The following is a 7,652-nucleotide window of genomic DNA, read 5'->3' as shown; positions in this document are numbered from 1 at the left end:
CACTTCTGAGAGCTCTCCAGCTAGTAGCTTCGCAGCCAGCCTTGCTCCCAAGACTTTGCAGTTAGTAGTGGAGTGTCCTCGGGACTGGTGGAACTCGCAGAAGGTGGTTTCATCATATCCTTGATTGTGAGTCCACGTATTACCCGTGTTTCGGCCCTGGTCCGTGCCGATCGCGTAATTGTGCGCTCCTTGGAGATCTTCCTCCTCGTTATGGACGTACTTGTCGTTACGAGGGTTCTTCTTCTTCGTTTTTGGATCTACATCTTTCGAGGATGGTCTCGCCGACTTATGTTTTTGCGATAAGACTTTCGTTTCTTCCTCGATCATGATGTAGTCCGTCGCCTTGTGGAGGGCATCCTGGATCTTCCGCGGTTTGTCGAGGGATATCCATTTTTTGAATTTCGACTTGTACTAGAGGGCCTTTCTGAGCGCGTCGATGGCCACCTTTTCGCTTATCCCGCTGACCCTAGACATTACCAACTTGAATCGTCTGATGAACTCGCGGAGGGGTTCGTCTTCCCTCTGGGATAGACTCCAGAGATTGACATCAGAAGTTTCTCTATCTATGAACAGAGAGTATTGCTTGAGAAATTCCGATGCGAGTTGTCGGAAACTTCCGATAGAGTAAGGCGCGCGAACCATTCGAGGGCTGCTCCATCTAGATTCTCGACGAATAGGTGGCAGTAGCCGGCGTCTCTTTCGCCGTCCTTCAGCCACGCTCTTCCCATCGTGATGTGGAAAGCCTGAAGGTGCGCTCTCGGATCGGTCGTACCATCATACTTCAGTACTTTGATTTTTCCTGGATCGGATACCCTCATATCTGAGATGCGAGTGGTGAATTTGGGATTTTACGGCTCTTACTTCTGCCGCAGTCTTGGTGATATAGTCTCGAGGATCGCATATATCCGACGTCTCGCCAGCAGATTTCCGTGCTTGTCGGCGTTTACTGCGAGTGAGCTCGGTTTGCTTTTCAGCCAGCTCTTCTTGTTCGTTCCAATAGAGGATTTCCTCCTCTTCTGTCATTGGTTTGTCGAACGGAGAGCTTTCCCGAGTGAATCGGCTTCTGGTCCTCCTTGGATGTCTGTCGACGTCCTCATCAGTATCGTTGGAGACATCGCTAGGATCCAGGTCGACTTGCTCGACTCCGTTGTCCTCCGAAGCCTTCGCGGGAGGCGGAGGGCTTTCAGAGTTTCCCTTTTTGATGGGAGATTTCTCGCTAGGGTTTTGACCCGAAGGTCGTTCCTGCGCGGCCCAGGCCTGTCAAGTGGGGTTGCGAAGTCGAGTCTTTTCCCGCGGACTTTAGTGGTTCCGCGGGGGCGGATTGCTCGAGTCCTTGCCGTTAAAGTTTCAACTTGTTTGGTCAAGGTGCTCATGAGCTTATCCTGTTCTTCCGACCTTTTTCGTAGGTGGCGAACATCTTTTTAACCTCCTCGAGCGCCGCGGCGTTGGCTGGTGCGTTGGACTCGAGCGCCGTTGCGGGAGTGTGGAGATCATTGCCACTGCTTCCGTTAAGAGGAGTCTGCATGTTATCCACGTCGTCAGTTGACATGTCTTGTTGAGCGTGATGTGGTTGAGAGTTAGATTGATCCGTACCCCCCCCCCTCCTTCTTGCACCAAACTGTGGAAACCAAAATTCGCAATATCGATTTCCATTTAAATAAGGAAACCAGGAAAACCCAAATTTCCCTGAGGTCCCGGATATCTGCTAATACCACACGCCAACCAATCAGAACACAAGAATGACAACGATAAAGTATAAGAAATTGAAAAGAGAGCAAAGTAGATCTTATTCCGAATTCGCGTTTGAGCGTTACAACAAGGTAAGAGCCTGGGCTACGAGAGCTGACGGCGAGATTCCTAGTTTTAAAGTCAGATGTGGGAACCGAAATTCGCACTGACAATTTCCGTTTAAATAAGGAAAGTAGGAGAAACCTAGTTTCCCAGAGGTCCCGAATATCTGCTAATACCACACGCCAAGCAATCAAAACACGAAATAAAGACGATAAAAGATAAGAAATCGAAAAGAGAGCAAAGTAGATCTTATTCCGAATTCGCGTTTGAGCGTTACAACAAGGTAATAGCCTGGGCTACGAGAGCTGTCGGCGAGATTCCTAGTTCGAAAACCCTAAGACGGCAATAACCTAATTGAGTCGCAGCTCGAATAACAAAAACGGAAATATGCCTAAATCGCTTTAAGTGCTAACTTTTTTCTGAGAAAAGTCTCTCCTCATGCCTGCGGTTTTTACCGTAAAGTTTGATCGATGACTTAGAATGGCGGGAAACATAAAATGGGTTCGCTACGGTCTTCGGGAGATAGCATCGAAGGGTAGACGAAAATGCATGGACTAATGTCGTATTGACGTTTCGGAAGAGCTCGACCGCTACGTAGTGACCAAGTGGAATGAACGCTTGGTCGCTACGTAGCGACCGAGCTTGGGCTTTGGCTTGAGCTCGGTCGCTACGTAGCGACCGAGCGGAACACGCGTTCGGTCGCTGCGTAGAGACCCTTTTCGTGCTCTTGTCCGATGTCTCGTGTTTCTTCGGAAGAATCTATTTCGAAAAAGTATTTGTCGAAGAAGGTTTTTCTTTTTCTTCTTCGGGGATTTGGACGTTAACTTCGTCGTAACCGTTTTCGACCCCTACACCGTTCTTCTTTAATAGACCTGCAAAGATCTTGTTGATGAAGTGACTACCCCCATCACTGCTTTGGGGTACCATGACATAGATCTGATTCTGATTGTTCTTAAGCAGCAGATCGACCTTAGCGGCGAGGTTATCAATCTTCCTAGTGTCCATGCTGTTCACCTTCTTGGAACGGTCAGTCTCCTCGTTTTTGTTGGACGAAATAGCTGCCATGTTCTCTATTAGCGCGTGAGCTCCTTATGTGGTTTGAATCATGAAATCTCCATTGCTCGCTGCGTTTAGAGCATTGCGGAACTCCCATTCCACACCATCATAAAAGATTCCTAGAACATGGTCATCGCCGAACCCGTCATGAGGACACTCTCTGAGGGTATCATTGAATCATTCCCATGCTTTATTGAAAGGTTCATCAGCGAGTTGTTTGAAGGAGGAGATCTTGTTCCTTAAGGCAGCTGTTTTGGCTTTCGTGTAGAAGTGGCCCAAGAAAGCTGCTCTAACCTGTTCCCAAGAAGTTAGGGAACCTGTAGGTAATGACTTAAGCCATCGTGATGCCTTGTCCGCTAGAGAGAATGGGAACAGCATGCATTTGATGTAGTCGGGTGGGACGCCGTTTGCACGAGTGAAACTGCATATCTCTTCAAAAGCTTCGATGTGTTCCATTGGTATCTCAGCTGACAGTCCATGGAACATCCTTCTCTGGACAAGATTTATCATGCCGGGTTTTATCTCAAAGTCTGCCCTTTGACATGGTAGTGGAGCGATGGCATAGCGCGTAGCAGGGATGTTACGCCGTAGGTTTCTCTCACCAATTGGGACAGGTGGTTCCCGCTGTGCAGCCAGTTGCTACGCTGGCATTGTTTGTTGCGCTGCCATTGTTTGCTGTAACTCTTGCATCTGTTGCATCTGCTGCTGTATCTGTTGCATAGAAGCGGCCATTTGTTCTGGAGTGCCGAAGGCAGCCATTGTGGCAGTGATGGATTTTTGTTGACGGTTGGTTCTTTCTAGATTTGCAAGTTCCTGATTTGTAAGCGAAATTAAGTCCCCTTGTGTATTGCTCCGAGTATGTCTACTGGTCATGCACCTAGGTCATTAACTGGAAAAAGGATTAACAAGTTAGAAGTTTTAGACTAAATAAATAACCGAAAAATAAAGGAAAAAAGCTGGTCTCCGTCGCAACGGCGCCAAAACTTGATACACTAAAATTGGATCTTTGTCTACTGTCAAGTTAACAGTGTAGTTGTAATATATTTAGATTCAATTCTAGAGGACCAGTTCACACTTTATCTTTATGGGATCAAAGTTTAGTTAAAATGAAGTGGGGGTTTTTAAAGAAGTAAATATCGTAAAGAACAAGTAACAAGATTAGGTTGTTTTTGATTGATTTAAAGGCGCCAGTCTAGGGTTTCTTCTTCAGGTATGGAATCATAAGCCAAACAATTATTCAAGTTCAGTTTACAACAAGTCTAAACTCGGATCACTCAGGTTGAATCAACCCACTCTCGTGGTATTGATTCCCTTGCAAGTCGGTCTTGATGCCTAGACTCTCGTTTGGATCAAGACGCGCCAGCAAGCTTTAGAGATCAAGTCCGATATGTTCACAATACACCCTAATATCTAGTCTCGCTGACTAGGGATGCAAAGCTCATTCAAATCATATCAGGTTATCAATTAACGGCTAGCTAAATCGATTAACCCTAATTCATGCACTAAGTGATCGGTTCAATGCAAGCAATAAGAACAGATATGAATGTAGACAATCTCAAGATGACTTATTTATGCTTTAGCTTACGAATCCAAAACGCTAGAACCATAAACTAACTCGGTGACTACTCAGAAATAACACAAGAACAGAGAATCATGATTTCTGAATAATACTGCATATAATAGATCAAAAAAATCAGAGGGTTAAGGATAATCTTCTCTATGAGATACATGAGGCCGTCTCCCTTACAAGTAGCAATCACTAAAATCAAAGCTCTCTCTCAGGTCTTTTCTTGCGTAAAAACTAAGGTAGGTCTAAAATAATAAATAGGAGACTATATGTATGGAAGCCACAGGCGACTATAGGAAAGAAATAGGAAATCTAAGGAAAATCCCGAAATATTTGGAAACTTCCTTTTTTTATCTCTGTCGCTGGAGCAGGCACTCAGGCTGCTCCGGTTGACTGTTCTGCGCGATAGACTCCAATTCATACTTTTTTCTCTTATTTTCCTCTAGCTGGTCCATTTCCAATCCAATTCAACTCTACACCTGTTATGACTCGAAAAGGGACTAAAAAGACTTAATAAAACCTTGAAAACTATTAGTAAGACATACATATAATGTGCCAAAAACACAATATATCATCGTGATCGAACGTCCTTTCCAACTCGCCCGTTCGTCCAACTCGCCGAACGGGTGAGTTGGAACGAGCACACCGTTCGGCGAGTTGGACCGACCGCATCGTCCAACTCGCTGTTACCACTCAAATTACCCTAAGGAGTGAATTGCTCTCTCAAATAAGAGGTTCAATTGTAGTACATAGGGATCGAATCCACAAGGAGCTAGGGAACCTATTAAATCTAGTAATTTATTAATTCTAAGTGTTTGTTTATTTTAAGATTTAAAATGTAAATAGCAATCCTAATTGAGCAAGTCTATTGCTCGACTAACAAGATGATTTGGGGTGTAACTTATTGGAAAGGTATTAGATGCAGGGTTTCTATTCAAGTGTTGGAGATTATAATCCTATAGATGACTATCAGTTGCATGCATGATATATTAGAGCTCAACCCCTTAGACACAGTGATCAGCGATGGCAATGGGTCAAATCCATGGTATATCAACTCCTATAGATAGTAAAATACTCATATACCATGGGTAAAAATGGGTCAAATCCACTTCAAGTCTTAATGGTGGTTGCCACCAAGCCCTGTTCACTTCTTTTTGATCAATATCCAAGAATTCTTTGTGAAGCGAGCCTTGAAGATTGACGCCTCCAAGTCCCGTTCGAATTCTTTATTTGGAATCTTTATGAAGCAAGCCTTAATGGTTATAGCCACCAAGTTATGTTCAGATTCCTCCTAACTAACTACTCTAGGGTCGAAATAGAGAGAGAAAATTGTGATAAATAAATTTACATAAGGCTTTACCTTCTAGACTTGTTTGAAGAATCCGATCTCATATATATCAAGCCCCAAGACAAGCGATTATGTCAGGTTTAGTGTTGGAGGTCAGTTTGGTTCCTTCAAACAATCAAGGCAAGTAGTGTGTATAGTTGACAGGTTGATTCACTTTAGCATCTTAGTACTATCTGCAATCAGTAAATCTAGATTGGTGCTAAAGAGTGGTTAGATATTCAAGTAATAAAATCATAGTCCCTTTCACATAGCTAAGCATAATTTAAAAAAAATATTTTTATAAGAATCAGAATAAATCATATCAGTAAACCTCCCCCCAGACTTAAATTACACTGTCCCAGTGTAACACAGTCGGAGTTATGGTGGAAATAAATCATAAGTACAAATGTAACAAGTTAGGAAGATAAACCTGACCGGAGTGGAGATCGATCGATGTGCATAGGTATGCATCGATCGTCGTGTGTGATCGTCTGTCGATCGATGTCAACGTGTCGTCCACGGTCGATATGTTGGAAATCATCCTACTTGGGTCTTGCAATAAATCTGAAAGAATAAAAATGAAAGTAAATACTAATAACTAGGAAAACCAATTAAAATTACCTAATAGTTGGTTGCCTCCTACTCAGCGGTTTGTTATAGTCATTTAGCTTGACTTTGGAGGTATTTGGCTAGTTGGTGGAAAAACAGCTACTTGTCGGGAACCAAGCATCCACTTTATCCCTGCACATTCTGGACCAAGCTGCAATGAAACTTCTTGTGGCCTCATCATTTCTGGTCCATCTCTCATCCATCTTTTGTACTGCATTTGAGATGTTATGTATCCTTTCTAGGATGTCTTCAATGCTGAACTGATACCAGCTTATCTTGCTGTAGGCGTATTCTGATAGCTCGTTCAGTTGCTCCTGCATTGACTCCATGTGGTTTGGTATCAGCTGCGCATCGTCTGCCATTGACGTGGAATCGATCGATGCAACTAAGTGCCTATCGATCGTTTCTGGTGCTTTACTTCAATCAATTTGGAGTGTCCTCCGTCGAACGATGCTGATATCTGGTGTTGAGATGCGAGTTGCCTCTGAATGGCTTTGACTTCCTTTTGTAACCATTCTGCTTGGCTATCTAGTCCACTGAGTTTGACGTCGAATGGAAAATAGATGCCATCACATCGCTTCTCAAGTCGGTCCTCCAAGGTGTCTATAGCTGTGTAAAGCTTTGATGTGATCTGATCAACTTCTGCTGCTGTGTAGGGAAGATGTTCTGTAGGTTTCTTGACGTCGAGCGATGTCCTTCGGAACCTATCGATCGATGTTGAACCTTCTTCCTGAAAATAATGTTGATCATTAAGCTTAACAATGTCCTTCTGGACATTCATCATCTGTGTAGACAAGGTGTCCAAGTATCACATGATAGGTGAGGTGAAATGGTCGTGCATATCCTCATAAGATTTTAACCTATCCTTCAATGCTTCGAACCTTGTGTCGATCGATGTGATGTTGCAGATATCGATCGATGTGGCTGGCTGTGGATCATTCATGCGAATGTTACCTAGTTCTTGCTGTAGAAGATCAATTCTCGTGCTCAACCAGTCCACATTGTTGTTGAGAGGGTTGTAAACATCGTTAATCCTCGTGTTGATGTATACGATCTCCCATTCATCCTTCTTCTCTGCCAAACTTTTTGGTTCTGCAGGAATCTGGGATGTCTGTGGCTTGACATCGATCGATGTTGCTTTGTTGGTGTCGATCGATGGTGATGTCGTAGCTTCTTTCTCAAGGTTGTGCTGCATACTTTCAATCTCTGTCCTAATCTCTGCCATACATCTGAAAAGCTCATTGTAACCTCTGTCCAAAGGCTGATAAGTGTCATCTACCAATGTCTTGAGTTCATCTCCTA

The sequence above is a fragment of the Brassica oleracea genome, chromosome C3 (genome assembly GCF_000695525.1).
Source record: "Brassica oleracea var. oleracea cultivar TO1000 chromosome C3, BOL, whole genome shotgun sequence".
Lineage (NCBI taxonomy): Eukaryota > Viridiplantae > Streptophyta > Magnoliopsida > Brassicales > Brassicaceae > Brassica > Brassica oleracea.
This window is presented reverse-complemented; position numbering follows the sequence as displayed.